The sequence below is a fragment of the Pyxicephalus adspersus genome, chromosome 3, assembly GCF_032062135.1.
Source record: "Pyxicephalus adspersus chromosome 3, UCB_Pads_2.0, whole genome shotgun sequence".
Lineage (NCBI taxonomy): Eukaryota > Metazoa > Chordata > Amphibia > Anura > Pyxicephalidae > Pyxicephalus > Pyxicephalus adspersus.
Genome location: NC_092860.1, coordinates 116,796,862 through 116,815,973, shown reverse-complemented (window position 1 = coordinate 116,815,973; position 19,112 = coordinate 116,796,862). Strand labels below are relative to the sequence as shown.

General features: G+C 36.8%; 1 protein-coding gene across 12 annotated transcripts in view; it reads right to left on the bottom strand.

Moving 5' to 3' along the window:
- TENM3 (teneurin transmembrane protein 3) overlaps positions 1-19,112 on the bottom strand; it is a 699,726-nt gene that overhangs the window by 341,964 nt on the left and 338,650 nt on the right. The gene's annotated exons all lie outside the window — the stretch shown is intronic.

The window sequence follows — 19,112 nt, the reverse complement described above, 5'->3', positions numbered from 1 at the left end:
AAAGAATGATATAAATATTACCCAAAACAACTAATCAGGTTGTGGGATTGTGTGCAAGTGCAGATTACAGAAATAAAATTAATCCTGATTGGCCTCTGTTGTAATCAACTGCTTGAAATGTTCATTATCTGGTGTAATAACCCATCCCACTGCACACAAACATTTGTACCACCCATCCAACACAGGAAGCCACCCGGACATTTTAAATGTATAATAATCATGTTTTAAATGGATCCAAAGCCAGTCACCATTGTGAGCTGAACAGCAATGGGAAATCCAAACATTTAGGGATCATACCTACAATGGCCAATTACGGGTGCATAGAATACTGTTGTTGTGCACCCATGGGAGGCTAACTGCATGGCAGTTTTAAAAAGATTGCAATAGGTTTGACATGGTCTCACAGTTGTCAACAGAACAATGCAACATCTTCAATTGGGGACACCAGTTTAGGTGACAACTGCCCACTTAGTTTAGGGAGTTTTCCTCTTACTTCTTGATGTGTCAAGGAATTGAGTGAAATCTCCTCAGGGGTTCTGTGCATTTCTTTTCTCATTAAAAACCAAGAAAAAGTTTAGTTAGCCATCTGATGCACTGACATAGCAGACACCATTAAATGACTGTTATTACCCTTGTTATCTAAAAAAAAAATAGTTTGAATAACACACAAGAGTTTTTTGTATCTCCTAAAAATAGCATACATAGTGTGGTATTTTTCAAAGTCAATGGAGTATATCCGTCATATAAAAGGAATGCCTAAATATTTTAGGTTGTTCCGGGTGAATGCTTCCTTTTATAATAATAAACTTTAAATAGTGAAGACATAATATCAATTATTTCCCTAATATATCAAACTTAGGTCATGTTCAGTCTGGCTGCCAAATGTTTTGTTAGGTTTTCCTTATAGCTTACCCCTGTCGCCTGCATTTAGATACCATTTTGGAATTGTGATTCTGCTATATGAAAATGTTTTTAAGAAGTGATGGTTCTAAGTTGTATATAATGTATAATAAACTGTAATCATCATCATCATCATCATGGTGTTCATAGTACCAGATACTAACAGGTAAACTTGGAGGGTAAAGAGGTTGCACAGTGTACACTGAATGTCAGACAGGGCTACGCCATGTGCAGTCCATCTGATGGGGTGGTATTGCAATTTACAAGTATTTAATTGGTATTTTTCCATACATTTTCCTAGCTGCTCATTACAGTGGGTGGGGTGCTACGTCAGCCAAACATTTCTGTGCCTCCGGGTTAACTTTTCAACACTATTTATGGGTTTGGTCTGAAAATGAGAGCACAAGCTAATCTATGTAAACATCAACTGCATTCATTAATACACTGAAAGAAGCAATTAATACATGTCACCAATTTTAGTATGTTTTAATTTATTACTTTTTTAGTCAGTTTTTTTAATGTAGTTTTTTGTTGTGCAAGGACGGAATTAAAAGTGTAGTTATTCTGATCTGATTTTTTATAGCAAAGTTTCCTTTGTTTATGATTGTCACATTGTATTATGCAACATACATAAAGTGGAGGCGTTTTTATTTTACTATGTTGCAACATGCGCAGAGTGGAGATGTTTTTCTTTACTATGTTGTGTTATTGTAGGCTTCATGATCCGCATTCTGAATATTTAAAAAAATGTTAAAGAAAAAGTTTGCTTCTTGCACTGACTGTTAGGTTCTTACATTTGAGATTCTTGAAAATCTGTAGCAAAGTGTTGTTCAGAGGAAGACACATCATTGGTTATAGCAGCTAAGAATAAATAATAATAACATATACTGGAATATTTATCAAGAGGAATCACATGGAGTTCACGTACAGGTACTTTGTATAAAAAATTAGATAAGCTCATAGTGGACAATTAGGTTTAATTACGTTATTGTCTGGAGAAATGCAACATTCAATTTATTTGGCCTCTTTGGTCAAGTTCACAACATTTGAACTTTTTCTTCTGTTGTTCAGTATCCATACTTAATGCTTAACTAGACTTTGACATTTCCATGGGCTTTTTCGTTTTACATTTTGATTACTATATTTCATATATAAATGTCTGTACAACACAAATTTGTTTAGCATTTCTACTGAAGGGTGGTTCTACAAACACCATCTTGCCCTATATAAATAATCTGATGACCATTCAAAATCTTCTAAATATGTAATAAGCAAATATGGCAGTTATATATCATTCATGATATGTAATCATTTTCATTGACACATTTACACTGTGGTGGATGCACATATTCCAGCAACCATGTAGGTAATTGCATACAATAGGTGTATTGTGTCATGTAGTGCCAGCAATTCCTAATGAAATCCCAACACACCTTCCCAGCGCACTGCATTGCAATGTGTTTATGAAAAAGTGTGTACAGCATTTGTTCATTCTACTGTCGCTAAAAACAATCACACAAGTAACAGATATGTAACATTTTACCAGTTTAAGGCTATAAAACATCACTATGGCACAAATGCTTGTTTAGACATTTGATTATATTGCCATGCATAAAACTCTCCTGGTGGTTTCACTTGCCCATGGACACTTCTGAGTGTGTTAGGGATTCCTCAGTTTGGCAAACCTGAGTAGTAACCTCGAGGAGGTGAGGAATGCAGAGCAGTCCCAAAGTGCAAGCGGAGGAAGTTTGTATAATTATCATTGACATATCATTTGATGTAAAAGAATGCTAAACACCAGAGACAAAACAAGACACATTTTGCTTACGTAATGACTAACCAAAAAATTCCATAACAGATTTCAGAGATGAATTCCCAACATAACCACCATGGAAATAATGTGACACACCTATCGGTTACAAGCCTGACCACTTCACACAGAGATAAATATTCATACTGAAGAATCAACCACAATGCAAACACCCATCAACAGCTACAATGGAACACATTGCTGCATCTCCCTATTTGACCATGAAAAGAAATATATTTATAACCTGGTTTTGGCCAGTTACACTAACACAGTAAAATGATAGATAATGAGAAAGCCAGATATACAGATGGTCCCTACACTGATTTAATTTGGGCCTGCTGCACATGCTTCCATTCCATTCCATTGCTCTGAATCTTGAAATACCTGGTACTTCTGAATCTAAAATGGAAATATCTGGTGCTTCAGGTTATGGAGGAGCATGTACAGGAATGCACTGTAACTTGCAGCTTACACAGGACTTTCCTTTTGCTACTGAAAGACAGTTAAAAAGACGGGTGATAAACTTTCTGAATGTCTAGGATATGGTGGCATGGTATGGTTCCTCTTTTACATCCAAGACCTCTGTCCCTCTTCATTCATTCCCCTCTTTTATGGTTAAATATGTACACCTCTTTAAAAAAAAAAAAAAACAATTTTTAAAAATTTAAAAATGTATAATTGAGCAATTCAAAAGTGTTATTTTGCTTGAAACATTTTATCCAGTCTCCAGTGGCAATGCACCACAAAGCACCAAAATGCATTGTCCTGTGTGTCGCGCTTTCCAAAAAAATCATACAGCTCCAATTTTGTAAAGTTTGTTAAGGCTGAAATGCTAGCTCCAGTGCATGTTTCAGGCTGGTGATTAAAATTCGGCATCCCTGTACATTGTCAAATTCAGTTATCTGTAAATCTATGGATTTAATTGAGCACACCATTAAAAGATCACCCCGAGTGCACAAATGTAGAAAATCAATGGCTGTATGAGATCAGCACTACAATCAATACTAACATATATCAAAAGATAAAATTATTTGTTATTAGATGGCAATCATTTATGATACGCAATGCTTAAGCAAATGAAATGTTATTAAGTTAGAATGATTATGTACTAATGATAAGTGACCTTGACCCACGGAGTCATGTGCTAGGAGTGGCTAGAAATGTGAATACCATTAAATACCTAAAGAGCCTGTTTTTTCACTTTATTTTACATCTACAGTATTACTTCTATTATACATTTAAATGTTCATTTTCCATATTATATGACCTAATATTTTGATATAGCAAAATGCATTTGAATGTTAGTGATGATGCAGTGGTGGGGAGTCCCTGAACATTGCTCACTATATATCTACCTCAACTGATTTAGTATTTTAACTGCCCAATAAACAATAATCCCTGTGCAAGATTAGTCACCATAAAAAGGTAAATTGGACAGCACACATGAAATGAGATAGCCATGAAGGTTTAAAGAAAACACATGGGGTTGGAAATCCAGGATCTGCAATTGCTGGGTTGTTTTTAAAGGTGTAAGTTCCAGTGTGGTCATTGTGATATTGTTTTCAATACTCATTGACCTGGAACAAGCCAGCAGTGAAGTTTAGACTTAACATCACTAACTGCATGCTTGTTCTAGGTTAGTGATTTACTAATTAGTCCTGCAACTTGCAGCTTTAAAAGTAAGTCAGCAACATCATCTTCCACAGCACATTTCTTACATGTTCGGTTTAATTATTATGACTGTAATGCTACAATGATCACAACATAATCATTATTTGTAATGCAACAGTGATCACAACATTATCATTATGGCTGCAATGCTAGAGTGATCACAACAGCAGTTTGAAGGCAGTGTGTGAAATCTTACAAGCACTCCACAGGTTAACATCTGTAAAATATTTGTGCAATTACATTGTAGCTATTCATTTCAGTTTAATAATAAGGACTTTATATAATGATTCAATATTTTGAGTCAATGGTTAGCATACGTTCTAGCCCATTCAATCCTAGCAGCATGCGCTGTTTTTGTATTTTTAAAGATGAAATGATGAGTGACAGAGAAGATGATTTTACACCTCCACCAGTACATTACACAGTTATCCACAGCAGAGATAAACCTAAGCTGCTCAAGTCTACGTATATGACATAAAATAGGATTAGTGCAAAAATCCCAAGATCCAGTGACACAAGTCAAACAGGTCCACAGGGATACTATATAAGTCTGATTCTGGGTGTGTATATGTACACTGTCTGGATCTCATCAAAGATTTAAAAGTTACTGGGTAGACACATTTCTGTAAAAGCTGAAGGTATTAAAAATACAATGCACTTATGATTTTATGTTACATGTGATTCAATTGCAATTAGCACACCTATTTGAATTTTACTTGATCATTGTCTTCATCGTCTCATAAAGCCATGTAAAGCAGCACTGACAATGGGGGTAAGCTCATTCATATATATTTGCTGCAGATCTGCAGCCACATTGTAGCACACAGCACACATTATGCAATGCTTTTTATTCTTAATAGTGGCCAACACACCTTTGGAGCGCATGGTGCTGCACTACAGAGCAACACAATATCATGCATTACGGTGTGTTCCTAATAGTGAATATTAAGACTATACCATAGTGCAACCTTGAGCATCTCTAACACAGCTCTAACACAGGGCATGGTAATGCACAATGTCAACATGGGCACTAAAGTAGCTCAAATGAGTGAATTGGCCCTATATCATACGTATATGGATGTGCTGATAAAGAATATGCCAATAAGAGGAGAGACCATAGAGATGGGCAGAAAGAGAAAAGATTGCTAATCAAATTCAAATGTAAAAAAAAATATACAAAGAAAGGAGAAAAGCCAGGGTATTTGCCTAATGTATTCAAAATAGTGTACAACTTTGTTCCTGATTTCAGGAATGTGCATAACGAATTTAAAGACCATAATATTTTACATACATACAGCCCCACAGTGTTTTAAGGCACTGGTGTTTCCTTTTGACCTGGTAGCTAGACATGCTGACAGCTCCGTTCCCCTGATTGGTCTTGCAGGTCCCCAAAATTTGGTCTCACCGGCCGAATTTACAGAGGCTGTTCTCGCCTACATGTTTGGTAAGCGAGATTAGCCCAATTCGCTGTGAGACTGAATTTAATAAATTAGCTCGCTCATCCCTATATATGACCATGCTTATCATAAGATGCGTATTGAGATTTTATTTTGGACCATTAAAGTATACTTCTACCTCTTCTTGTTGTGAATATCGATATCATTTATTGCTGAACCACTTATGTTGTATAGTCTTTACCATAAAAATATTAATTGGGATGCCACCATTTCAAGACCACCTTACGTATTCTATTATGACATATATATTTTTTCTGTTTTAAACTTTATCATGCCAATGTTCATTATTCATAATTTTGTACAATAAATAATTTATTTAATATGCTTGTATGCAGCCTGTAATGCAACTCCCTTTTTGCAAAGTGCCCTGAAGACGCCCTCAGAGGCGAAACGGGTCGGGTCACAAAATTGTCTAATTACTTTAAATGCATTCAGAGCCCATAGAGATGACTTAATTAGTCTGTTGATGCTCATCCATTGTCCAACCACAGGTTAGGATCAAGGAGGTGACCTAACTGTTTTGCAGCATTGCAAAGTTATGTCACCAGGCTGGCTGTGCTGTGTGTTAGGGCTGTGTAAATCTTCTGACACAAATATCAATCCTTTTACATAAAAACAACACTCACATATGTCTATTAAATGCACACTTATCTGTTTTCCTGGAGTTCTGCTTTAGGCTACTTCAGCAGTCAAAATATCTCTTTTCATTTTATTCCCCAGCACAATGCCTATACCACACAGTGGCTGGTTTGTATCCTTCAAAATTGTATTTTTATGGTTAGTTAAAAAGAAGAAACATTTGTGGTAGAATTTAGTAAACATTGATGAAGATTGTTGTCATGGGCCAATATTTGTTTAGTTGAAGCCCATAGAAAACCAATGTACTATAAAAGTACACCTGAACCTTTAATGCACAACAAATAGCATCTGAAAACCCACTTTACCAAGGAAACTTAAATATGCATGCTGGCCAATCAGATTTCATCTTTATTGATGTACCTACAGGGAATGGATATCTGATTGGCTGTTATGTTTGAGCTTCTACACTTATCACATTATCACTGCATTCTCTACTTCAATCCTGGTTAGGCACTTTCATAGTAGAGCTATTCATGGAACTGGATTATCTGTCAAAATTTTCTACAGATGTCAAGATACAGACAACCAAATAAACATGACCTCTCTCAGATTAATAATTATTGTGATGTTAACCTCGGTTAATGTATTTAAACACCAATCAATATTCACTAAAGCAAATAATGAAACTTAATCCAGGTGTATGCTGTTAATGATCATTACTCCTAATCATGCCGGCCATAATCCACTTACAGACAAAATACAAACCATCTAATGTAAGGGCATTACCCAGGAATGTCGGCCTTGAGGTTTGTACAATTAGTAATTTGGTTTATAATGCTCATAAAAACATTCTCTGCTGAAAAGTTTTTATACACCTCACAAGGTAAAATAAACTCTGTTTAGAAAAACGGATGTTGCCACTATATAAAAAACATCAATTATTCTGTAAAAGACTTTTTAACAATAGGACTCCAAATTCCTTGAAAATGTCATGTTTATCCTATATATTTGTGTATGTCTCTACACATTATAATCTGTGCTACCGCAGTATACTCCACTAATACAGGTTTTAAATGGTCATTTTTAGTGGTGATGTAAATAATAATTATCATAAAAGAAAAAAATAGCCACAGAAAAGAATCCTTTTCATCTGCTGCACTTCAGGGTTTTCTTAACAACGGTGCCTGCATAATGTGTGTTTGTAAATGGATCTCTTGTAATCCCCACTGAAAACTCAGGTAACAAAGTAAGAAAACTATTGTTAGAAATGCAGATAGTTTTGTCTTAACAGAAACTGCCCTAATAAGAACCTTCATTGTAGGATCACCAGGTATTTTATTGAAGAAATAATATTTACATGTTAAAGCTGTTTTGCGGCAATGAAAACTTGTCACCAGGATGGTTGTGCTGTGTATGTGCTAATTAATGTACAGCTCTCCATAATATGATGGCGCTATATAAATTATATTTTAATAATAATGATAATAATAATAAAAAAGCATGGCAAGCAAGTTTAAAGCTATGTACACATGCTAGATAACTGTCACTGAAGATGAACGGTCATGATTGTCCCAGGCAAAAATCTAGTGTATCGGATTGGTGGATCCTATATTTAGCAGGGTAGGCGACCAAGGTCTGCAGGACGTTAATTTCTTCCTGCAGAAGACGTCCTGGACCTCCCCTATGGAGATGAGCTAGGACCCCTATATGCACCTCTGGGATTCTGGAGAAAAAGAAAGCTCCATCATTTACTCCATCATATTTACACCCACTACCCCCTCTGACCGACTATTGTAGATCGCTCACAGAATTTGATGCTTTATGCACCGAATGAGGTCCACTCAAAAAACTGACCTCTTATTTGTACTCCATCCTAATTACACCCGAATCAGATTTTACGTGACGTGAGATGTGCTCAGGATTTATGTATTGATCTCTCGCAGTCTGAAAAAGACCACGTTTTATGCATAGCTTAATCCTCTTCAGTCAGCTCTGCCTACCAGGAAACCGGCAAAAACATTTTAACTAGGTGGTGTAGTGCTAGCCCAGTTATATTGCATGTTTCCGGAGGCCTCAGACATCTGTTGGATGTGTGGTGAAGAGCGGGGTACCTTTCTGCACGTTTTCTGGGAATGCCCGAGGATTTGTCCATTCTGGGAGAAAGTACATAGACTTCTTCCAGGATTCATAGATTTTCCAACCCCATTTGAGGCAGGTTTCTTCCTGATGCACCTTAACACGATCCAGATGAAAGCCTATCATAATTCCCTATTTATCAGGTTGATTGATGCGGCGCAAGCCTGAATACCTGCACTATGGGGCCAAACAGAAATTCCCACTATCTCACAATGGTTTCAACGAGTCAATGAAATGTACATAATGGAAGATCTGACCACTTCTAAAAAAGGCACGGAAGACAGGCATACCCAGAGATGGTTTTATTGGGTTTTGTTCCGAGACTCACCCAACTATTCGTCTGTTCTCCAAGATAATGCATAAGCTTTATCATTATATATTGGGCCCATAATTGTCTAACATACTAAACCTCTGGTGTAAATATGTTACACAGGTATTGTTATTTACTGTTCTCATGCTATTATCCCAACACTCCTTACAGCCTATATCCCCTTCCACACCATCTTGCCCCAAACCATAATTGTCCTGCCCCTACCTTCTCAATAGTTATGCTTCCCCAACTATTTTCAACAAAAATGCGAGTTCTACAGGACTCCAAATTTTCAGTGTGTATTCAAGTGATATTGTCATGTATTTTATTATGTCAGATATCCTCCTGACTTTTGTTTAATGTTTAATACTCAGTTAGTATGTCTATGATTATTGTACTGTTTTGTGAATCTTTCAATAAAGATTAAATAAAAAAAAATCTAGTGTATGTATAGTGGTCTCCAATGTCGTTGAGCAACTCATCCAAGGACAACCACTGTCATTTTCTTATGGTGGAGGATGCAGCAGGGTGCTTCCAGCTTGTTCTGCAACCTACCCTGTCCATAGGACTGAGCAGTGATGGGTGTACAGTGCCTATTTATCTATCTATTGTCACTAAAACATGTATTCTTCTAGGAAGAATCTTGAATAATGTTATGGCATGGCAGAAGACTGTAGCTTTTTTCAAACATGCAGTCTGAACCTGTGCAGTTTGTGACTTTCTGTGTCTATAGCAAACTAGAGTTTTGTGTCCTAAAGAGGCAAACCACACTGCATATCAACACAAATGCATTGCCCTGGTAATGTGCTTCTCCCACCAGACGTGGAAAAGCAGCGGTGAGGCTAGAAGCCATGTGTCACATTAAGGAATCGGGCCATGACCCCAATGCAAGCACAAAGCATATGCAACTGTGTACACAAAATGGTTCTCAGACGCTTCTGTTTGTTAGAATAGGAGCAAATAGGAGTGTGGTTGGGTGCTGTGAGGTAGCCCTAAAGGACTTCATGGAGAATATGGTGGAAAAATGCTGCTTTTGGAGTAAGAATACTTGCTGTACCCAGGGAATGACTGAACACCCCAGCATATGCTTATACCATAATATCTGTTCTGAGTGGTTTAGCGTAAAGCAGATAGTACACAGCTGTACTAATTTCAGCAGTGTTATGTAGGATTTATATATTAGCTACTTGGCTTTAAACACCTAATTAGCAACTGTTGAATGAATATGGCAGCGTTGGCTATGTGAATTTACAGAGGAAACAAAGATTTTGCCTGAATATTAACTTGTGGTCTTGTATTTAAATAATCAGAACAAACAAAGTAGGATAATCTCTACATTAAAAATTCCCTTCAAAGCTATTGACTGTGTTTGTTGTGTCTTTGAATTCTCCCCATGCAACTACTACTCCTGTTGTTCTCATTTTCATATCTTCTCATGGCAGAACAGGTTTATCAGCACATTTCTACTTTGTGCAGCCAGGCATCCATGGGTCATACCTCTAATGGATTGAAGATAAATTTTCTCTATGAAGGGGGCTGTATAGAGAGCCTGTGCAGGGTGTGGCAATGTGGGCCATAACCAGCTGGGTAATAAAAGAAAGGGCGGAGAGAAATACAATCAATGCTGCTGTATGTCTTACATTTCTACATAGGACATTAAATCCTTGTAATTGTTGTAAAAACAAAATCAGTATATGCTATTTTTTATGTTTTATATACTTAAACATTTTTATATTAGTATTCCTACTAGCAGCCAGGGGCCCAGCTATTTAAATCCAGGGTCTTATAAGATAGAAGAGTCAGTTCTTTCTCCTATAGTCTTATATATACTCAAGAACTCACCTATTCAACTTTCCTTTAAAACAAAATTGTGTTGTGGAAATGAAGCGCAAAGGTCTTTTGCTGGCCATGGATAAATGGCCATGGGCTGATAAATTAAAAACCAAAGAAACCCTAAATCAAGGGAGGCATATCCCTTTTGTCTATCAGTGTATGGTAAAAGTAATACCTTTGGATCAGAATACTTTAAATAAAAAAAAAAAAGTTTTGAAGCTGTGTCAGGTTGAAGCTGTGCACCTTTCTACACCTTTCTACAGCCAGCTCACCACCTACTTCCTGTGGCTACATGTCCTGACCACCTAAAGTAGACACAAAGTTACAATTTAATGCAGAAATACTGGGAAATGTTGTCTGGGATCATTTGCTCTTTTTACTTTGGATGTCACTTGGTCACATCTGGCCCTCCCACCGGCTAAATTGATGAAATATTATAGCTGAGGTGCAGTATGCAAGCTTATTGGGTCCATGAAATTGACATTCTGCCCACCACTCTGCTTCTATATATTGACGGCTATTAGAAATTTCTTTATCAGTTTTGGGTTTAGTTGGGCTTTAAAAATAAATCCTGTATTGACATATCATAGAAATTCATAGTACTTTACTTTGGAAAAAAAAAATATTTTAATGCTAGAATCTTTCACAAACAAATGACCAAGAATGACCACCTTTACAATGGATGATCGACAGAAAGAAGATGTTAGGGTGTTAACACAAGAAGTTGTTAGGGTATAAATAAACTGATTGCCCTCTAAAATTATGTTTAACCTAAAGTGAAGATTAAGCTTTAGTCAAAATGGCAAAAGTAAGTACAGTAAGTAAGATGGTGTAAGGAATGAAAAAAGCCCACATTAAACAACAACTGTAATAGCTTTATTGACATCATACATTACTGCTCAGCGGTCTCACCCTATTTGAAGCCTGATCAATGCTCGAAAAAAGAATTAACTAAAGAGCACCGCTTGTCTCGGATAATTTGATAATAAAAGTTATTTTCATCTACACAGCCAGTCTAATGGCATTCATCTGTGTCACTTGGGCATCAGTCATTCCTCACACTTGCTGTGGCCTTAAGACATTAAAAGGCTGAAAAGAGTCAAGTAAGTCATGTTACAAATATTTGCTGATAACAGGCCAGCAGCACCTTCACTCAATCCAGTATCAGGAAATAAAGTGCTTTGTAATGATAGCCTAAGACTGGGGATTTAGACAAATGTTTTTATAGTCTCTATGTAGTTGCTGCCTAATCTAGTCACACATTGTGTACGACACCCTCTGAGGTCTGTATTCCATGGACTAATTGATGGTAGAAGATCTCATTTTCACATGAATACCAGTGTATACTCCATTAAGAATTACTGTGATAATGCAAACCATGTGAACAACCTTGTATGGAAAATGACTATAAGGACGGAATGTGTGGTCAAGTAAATGCCCAAAGCAATAGGCAAAAACACACACACACCATTATGTTAATGTATTCTTACACACAATAACTTCAAGATGAAAGCAGTATTTGTGTATGACTTTGCTAGTATTCACTGTACAAAACAATTTTCTTAAACAGTAAACCAGATGAATAATTTTTGCAGTTCATGAAAAGCTCCAATTAACTATAACTATTTTAAAGCAAAACAATCTCCTTTTTTGGGTTTAGAGACACACCTCATTAGATCAGTTTATTGCATATAATTGTATCTGTTATAACTGATGTTAGCATTGTTTTTGTGTACAGTTTAAAAAATATTTTGGGAGTTTAAAATATAATTTGGGGCACCCATACTAGCTTTAAATGTCTATAAATGCTACATAATCATCATACCTATTTATTTTACTGGATTATGTAGCTGAGATCTTAAAGTATATTAAAGTATATATAAACTATTGTATCAATATATTGTTTTATTTATTCCTGATGGCAGCCCAAATGTATGTGCGATGTGTTGCTGTGCACTGCTTGTTCAAAAGTACAGCATGTACAAGATTTTGGTCCCTTATGGTGCTTTGGATTGCCCATTCAAATGAATAGGCTCTAATGTAACCCTGTCCAATGTGAATATGTTCGACACAGCACACAGCCAGTGAAAGCCCAGACTTAACTTCACTATATGGTCTGGTAACTATTGCCCTCAAAGCTGAAAATGACATTATAATTATATTCTGATATTTTTTTTAATTTTTTTTTATATATTTTTTAATAATTGTTAGAAAGACAGCATTTTTAGTGTTCTCCAAAAAAAACTCAATGGGATACCAGGAGCAAAAAAAATTACTCTCTTTTTCATCCAAAACCAAAGAAAAAGAAGTTTTGGCTTCAGATACACTATAAACAGTTCCTATTTATGGCAGTGAAGTGCAGGTTTTCATCAAGTGGCTATTTTACAAATCTGTATATTTAATACAATAATGGAAATATAGCAAAGCAGTAAAGATGTGGTAAAAATACTTGAAGGTGAACATTATAACAATAACTCAAATATGTCCTCAGTGAAAATACAATTTCCTTTCACATTCCCTTTGTAATCCTTCTTTATAGTATACACCAGATGAAAAGTGCTTAGGAAACATATACCATTCAATCTGATTTTTATTTGGGGAGGGGGCTAGATTTCAAGGTTTTAAAAATGGAGTCAGAAAATATGGAGCAGAATATAGCAGAAGGTAAAATGAAAAAATGAAGAAACAGTCAATAACCTGTTACCTAGGTGGTATACAAGATTACCAGAAAATGGCAGATAGATGGGCACCATCATAACTGCTTGAAAGGCAGATGATGATTTTTCAATATTTTAATTTCTTTTGATCACACATTCACTTTAAAAGAGAACAGACAAAACCCAGGCTTTAATGATAAAACAAACCATAGGGAGAGCTGATAATCCAGTGTGTGTAATTTACTTTTAGATGCACTGCTCAATGAAAAGGCTAACATGCCTGGTGGTCCAGAAGAGATGTTTGTAGAATGATGGATATTAGCTGTATCTGGGTTATTACTGACCCCTGTCAGCTCTGGTGTTCTCCCTTACATCTTGCAAATGCCTTTTAGGTTAGAAGGGTGGAAAAAACTCCCAATTTAGTAAAAAAAAAAAAAAAAACAAAACAAAAAACTTCTGAAGCTATCACATGACACAACTTGTTCAAAAAATAGTTTTAGACATCCAAAGTAAGGATAATACCAACTTGGTTAGATATTAACCCTTAGGAGTCTATAAAAAGCAATGTTTTCATTCAAGATTCAAATTTCACTCAACATTTACACATTTTTATCATAGACCTTTATGTAAAAATGTGTGAATTTTTAGTGAGAACATCAATAAACCGCAATTAGCCTGTTGTGTCAACTGTTTATATCAGTCTGTCTTGACCTTTTTTAACATTGGAACCCTAGGTCTTTAAAGGGGTCCCTGCTATAATTACTATATCCACAGCTCATAGTATATTAGCATGGTGGTCAGTAGAAAGAAATTCCTATTATATTGAGGGATTTATGGGCAGTGGTAAGAATGTCACCCTTACAAATCAATGGTGGAAGGTAAATTGACCTGAGAGTCTAAAATTGCTTATTGCTACAGAAACCCCCAGCAACCTCTGGATTACCTCAAGGGTTCCACAGGACCCGGGTTGAGAAATACTGGTTTAGATTATGTATGTGTACTTGTAAGCTCTTCAGGGAAGGGTCCCCTCCTTCTGTCACTGTCTGTATTTATCTGTATTTGCAACCCCTTTTTTAATGTACAGTGCTGTGTAATATAAATCTTGTTTATTAATAACACAGCTCAAAAAAACATTTTCACTTGCCAAGGATTTTTCAATAAATTTAGTGTATTTCAGTTCTGCTGAATCCAGAAATTACATCAGTTTCATTGAATTGGCTGTAGTATTTGTGATGCAGGAATCGGAATAGACGATTTTAAGCTGCGTACACACGTGCAATTCTTGTCGTTGGAAAGGATCTTTCACGATCCTTTCCAACGACAAAGGACTACACGATGCATGAACGGGTGCTGTACATATAGCACCATTCTGCTCTATGGAGAGGGGAGGGGGAGAACAATGGAGCGGCACCCTGCTGCGCGCTCTCCTCCTTCCCTTGCTCGTCATTCATCATTCGTGGATCCGCCAGGACGGATCCACGGACAATGAACGACGCCAACTGTACACATGCCAGATTCTGACGTGTGTACGCAGCTTTACCAACAACAAATGTTAACACAGCATAATATTATCAATCTTTATTTATACCAATGTTTTGCAGAATTTGTGAAACAAGCATATCTTGCATATTTTGGTATTAACTGGATAAGTATTGGGCTCCCCATATGGTATGCAAAACTTGTGTAGAATGTCTACATCAGTGGTAAAATGGAAAACTCAAAAGTTTGAAATTTGGTGTACCTAAGATATGGCGAGAGCCCAACAATCATTATAATGATTGTTAATTTTGTGCTGTGAATGTAAAAGGTTTCAATCGCTATAAGCAAAACAAGTGGGAGTACCCTGATTTTGAATCAGCATGAGCACCTGTGCAGCATGGTGCTGATGTTCCCATACCAGTGTTCAGTACACTAACTGATATTCCTGTATCCGACATGGAGGATATACAGAGTTTGGAGTGTAATCCAGGAGTTAGCAGTGGAAGTGAATATGAAGGAAGTGTTTTATCAAACCAGGAGTTCTCCCAAGAAGAGCTCAATGATTTAATACGTGACCTAGGTCTGTCAAAACATGCATCTGAACTTATATCATCCAGGCTAAAAGAAAAAAAATGTCTGAGACCGGAAGTTAAAATAAAGGTTTATTGGACAAGAGAGGTGACACTCCTTCCATATTTCAGTGAAAATGGAGACTTTGTGTACTGTTGTAACTTCCCTGGACTACTAGCCCATATGGGAGTACCAGACTACTGAGCAGAAGACTGGCAGAATTTTGAGATCTGTTTTACTGCATAATGGCAACTGCTATGCATCACTTCCAATTGGTCACTCAACAAAACCTAAAGAAGAATATAAAATTATCAAAATGGTCTTACAAAAGCTTTGCTATCATGAACACCAATGGTCCATATGTGTCGATTTAAAAATGGTGAACTTCCTAGTTGGACAGCAAAGTGTATACACAAAGTACTCATGTTTCATCTGCTTGTGGGATAGTAGAGCAAAGCAGGATCACTGGAAAAAACTAACATGGCCTCCAAGGGAAACTGCGAACATCATTAACCAGTCAATGGTCGAAAAAAACATTCTCCCTCCACTACACATAAAGTTTGGATTAATGAAGCTATTTGTTAGAGCTCTGAACAAGGACGGTAATTGCTTCAAATACATTTGTAGATTCTTCCCTGGATTGAGTACTGAAAAATTTAAAGCAGGAATCTGATGGACCCCGGATTCTGAAACTGATAAATGATTCAAATTTCACAAGTTACATAACTGATGCTGAAGCTTCTGGCTGGCACAGCTATGTCATGGTCATCAAGGACTTATTGGGTAACCATAAAGCACAAAAATTTGAAGAACTGGTACAAAACTTGCTCTTAAACTTTAAAACCATGGGTGCTACTATGAGCATAAAGGTATGCTATCTCCATAGCCATTTGCAAAGATTTCCAGAAAACCTTGGTGATTTCTGTGAGTAACAAGGGGAGAGGTTCCATCAAGATATAAAGGTGATGGAAGAAAGGTATCAGGGCAGATGGGATAGGCACATGATGGCAGACTACTGCTGGAGCCTTCAATGTAATTGTCCTGATCATCAGCATAAAAGGAAATTATACAGAGTTTTTTAGTTACTTTAATAAATTTTGTATACGTAGGCATATCTAGTTTATTTTTGCTTAATTTTCATGTTTTTTTAGTTTCCTATGAGGTTATCATTTCAAAAACTAGAGCCAATCTAGCAAAATCAATACCATATTTGGAATCTGTGCATCAAACATCACCTAAAATGACTTTAATCTGTTTGGCAAGAAAATGTTTGTTGACTGGTGTAAAAATTTGTTTGGTTAAGAAATCCTCCCAACCTCTGCTGTTCATTGGTAAGACAGGAAGAACTATCTAGGTGTAGCAGCGCAAAATGCAGCACAAGCACTGTAAATTAAAATATCACATCCTCTATCATAAAAGCAAAGCACAAACAATGCAGTATCCATAAGGTCCATTATGTCAGCATTCTGTGACTTCATGTTAAAAATGACATTAACAAATCCTTCACATGAGATTTTCAGTCTACTATTACCCCAAAGTCAAATTTGCATCATGGGGTTTTCTGTATACATTCAGGGTTGTGTGCTCTAAGTCAAAAACCGATACAAGCAAACTGATTCAACAGCTCAAAGCAGTTTAGTACCTGAAATTTGAAATGTTAAGCTTTGACACAAGGAATTCTAGAGCTTACGTTGAAAATGAAGAAATTCCAAATGGGTGTTACTTGATATCATGGAAGACTACCTTGACAGAAATTTCTTTAAGAAACTGAGAGTGCACCGTAACTCTGTGCTATTCATACTGAATAGAAACACAACACAAGGACACTGGAATACAATGCCTGTGAAAACAAGCCATTCATTCTCTATCATCAAAATAAAGCACTCTCATTTTATACTAAGCAAGTATGGACATTCAAATCCTTGTTTCTGCTCTTCGGCCATTGCACTTTAGGGTTATAAAATGGTAGAATGTAGGCCAGATATGCACAATGCAGAGGAAAATGACTGTTAAAAAAAGATTAGTTATATTTTAACTGCTGCACATCTTATGAATCCAGGCATCAGCTCAATGAGAAATTGTACCCAATGGACTGGGTATTAGAGCAGAAATCAATGTAGCCAGGGGCTTCTTGGTCCAGTATAATATCCTATTCATATTATCAATCATCATTTTACACCCGATTTCTGACTACTCAGCAACTCCTCGCTTTAGAATGTTGATGTAAATGAAGCTTCTGATTACAACTTTAGAACTACTACCATACCTCTTTTCTCAACGTTTACAAGTCTGATCACCAGGTAACAAAGCCAAGGATAGGAGATCAAGGAATTAGTTGTCTGCCTTTTGCTCAAGCGTTCACACCATCTCCTGCTTCTCTTTAGCCGTGTATCCTTCATTTGAAATATCCCCAGCCCATAAACTGTGAGCAAACGAAGGGGATTTTAAAATGTGTGCTGCAGCTAAGAAGCAAGTTGGTCCCTGGCTTCAATCCTGCCCTGCCATTGGCTGCTGGAGTTTTATAGCCTCTCTAATTCCATGCATGGATACCATGTTTGGTAGATTCACATACCTGTGTATGACCCTGTTGGACTCTCCTGTACTGTGTTACTTGTGGATCATCTGATAATTTACCCTGCACTGTCTGAATTCCTGTTGTGTCCCCTGTCCTGCCATGTGATCCTCTGTCAGTCCTTCCACAGATGTCATCCCTTGTGCACAGAAGTCCTAGGAGCAACCGCGCGCTGGGACAGTGCAACTAGCCCTCTGAGGCTGAGGGGAGGCTTGCTATAGGTGAAGAGTGTGGAGTAGGATTGGGGGACTGACATCTAGTGAGCACTGGTGCTGGACACAAACCTTTCATATTATATATATATATATATATACTTTTATAAATATGGAGTTAACAAAGTTAGGCCTCATTCCCATTATGTGTGGTGCAGTGTGGTTCACTGTGCTTCACATATTTTATGAAACACACAGACATTAGACATTGCACAGAAAACGATGTTCTCACTTAGGCGTTGCATGCATTTCTCTATATTTTTGTGCACTGCTCCCACCAGTACAATGAATGGGGTCAGCATCTCAATGGACAGCCATGCAGGTGGCTGTGCGTTGTGATATAAGGCCTAGGAACACACATTTTTTTAGTGTTGAAAGAAGACTCACGGAGGAGAACTAAATATTTCTCTGTTCAAAGACCCTATATTGTTCAATGATGATTGGAGTGAGTTAGCTTTTCTTGTTTATGTATTGTTCCAGACATACATAACTTTAACATAATCTTCTATTAACATGTACACATACAGTTAACAGTTGTATTTCTAATATATAGCTTGCAGATGATTGGGTAGTTAACCCAATGTACACAACTGCACTTTGTTTACTATGTAAACATACACCTTGCTACACAAGTAGACTTTAGTAATTCAATCCCACTATCTGTGGGTATGTTCTGCAAAAAAAAAGCAGATTTGCAACTACTGTGTAGGTCAGGGCTACAAAGTGACTTTTAGTAGCTCATGAATACTCAAATAAAGACTGGTAAAATGGTTTCACGGTACAGCGCATTACAGAGCTGAACATTTTGAATGGCACCCCTCCCCCTTTCTAATAATATAGTAGGTCTGTTGTATAACGTGTTGCTACTTTAACAAAAAAAAAAAACTAATTACAGACTTATTTACATAACTACAAATACAAAAACT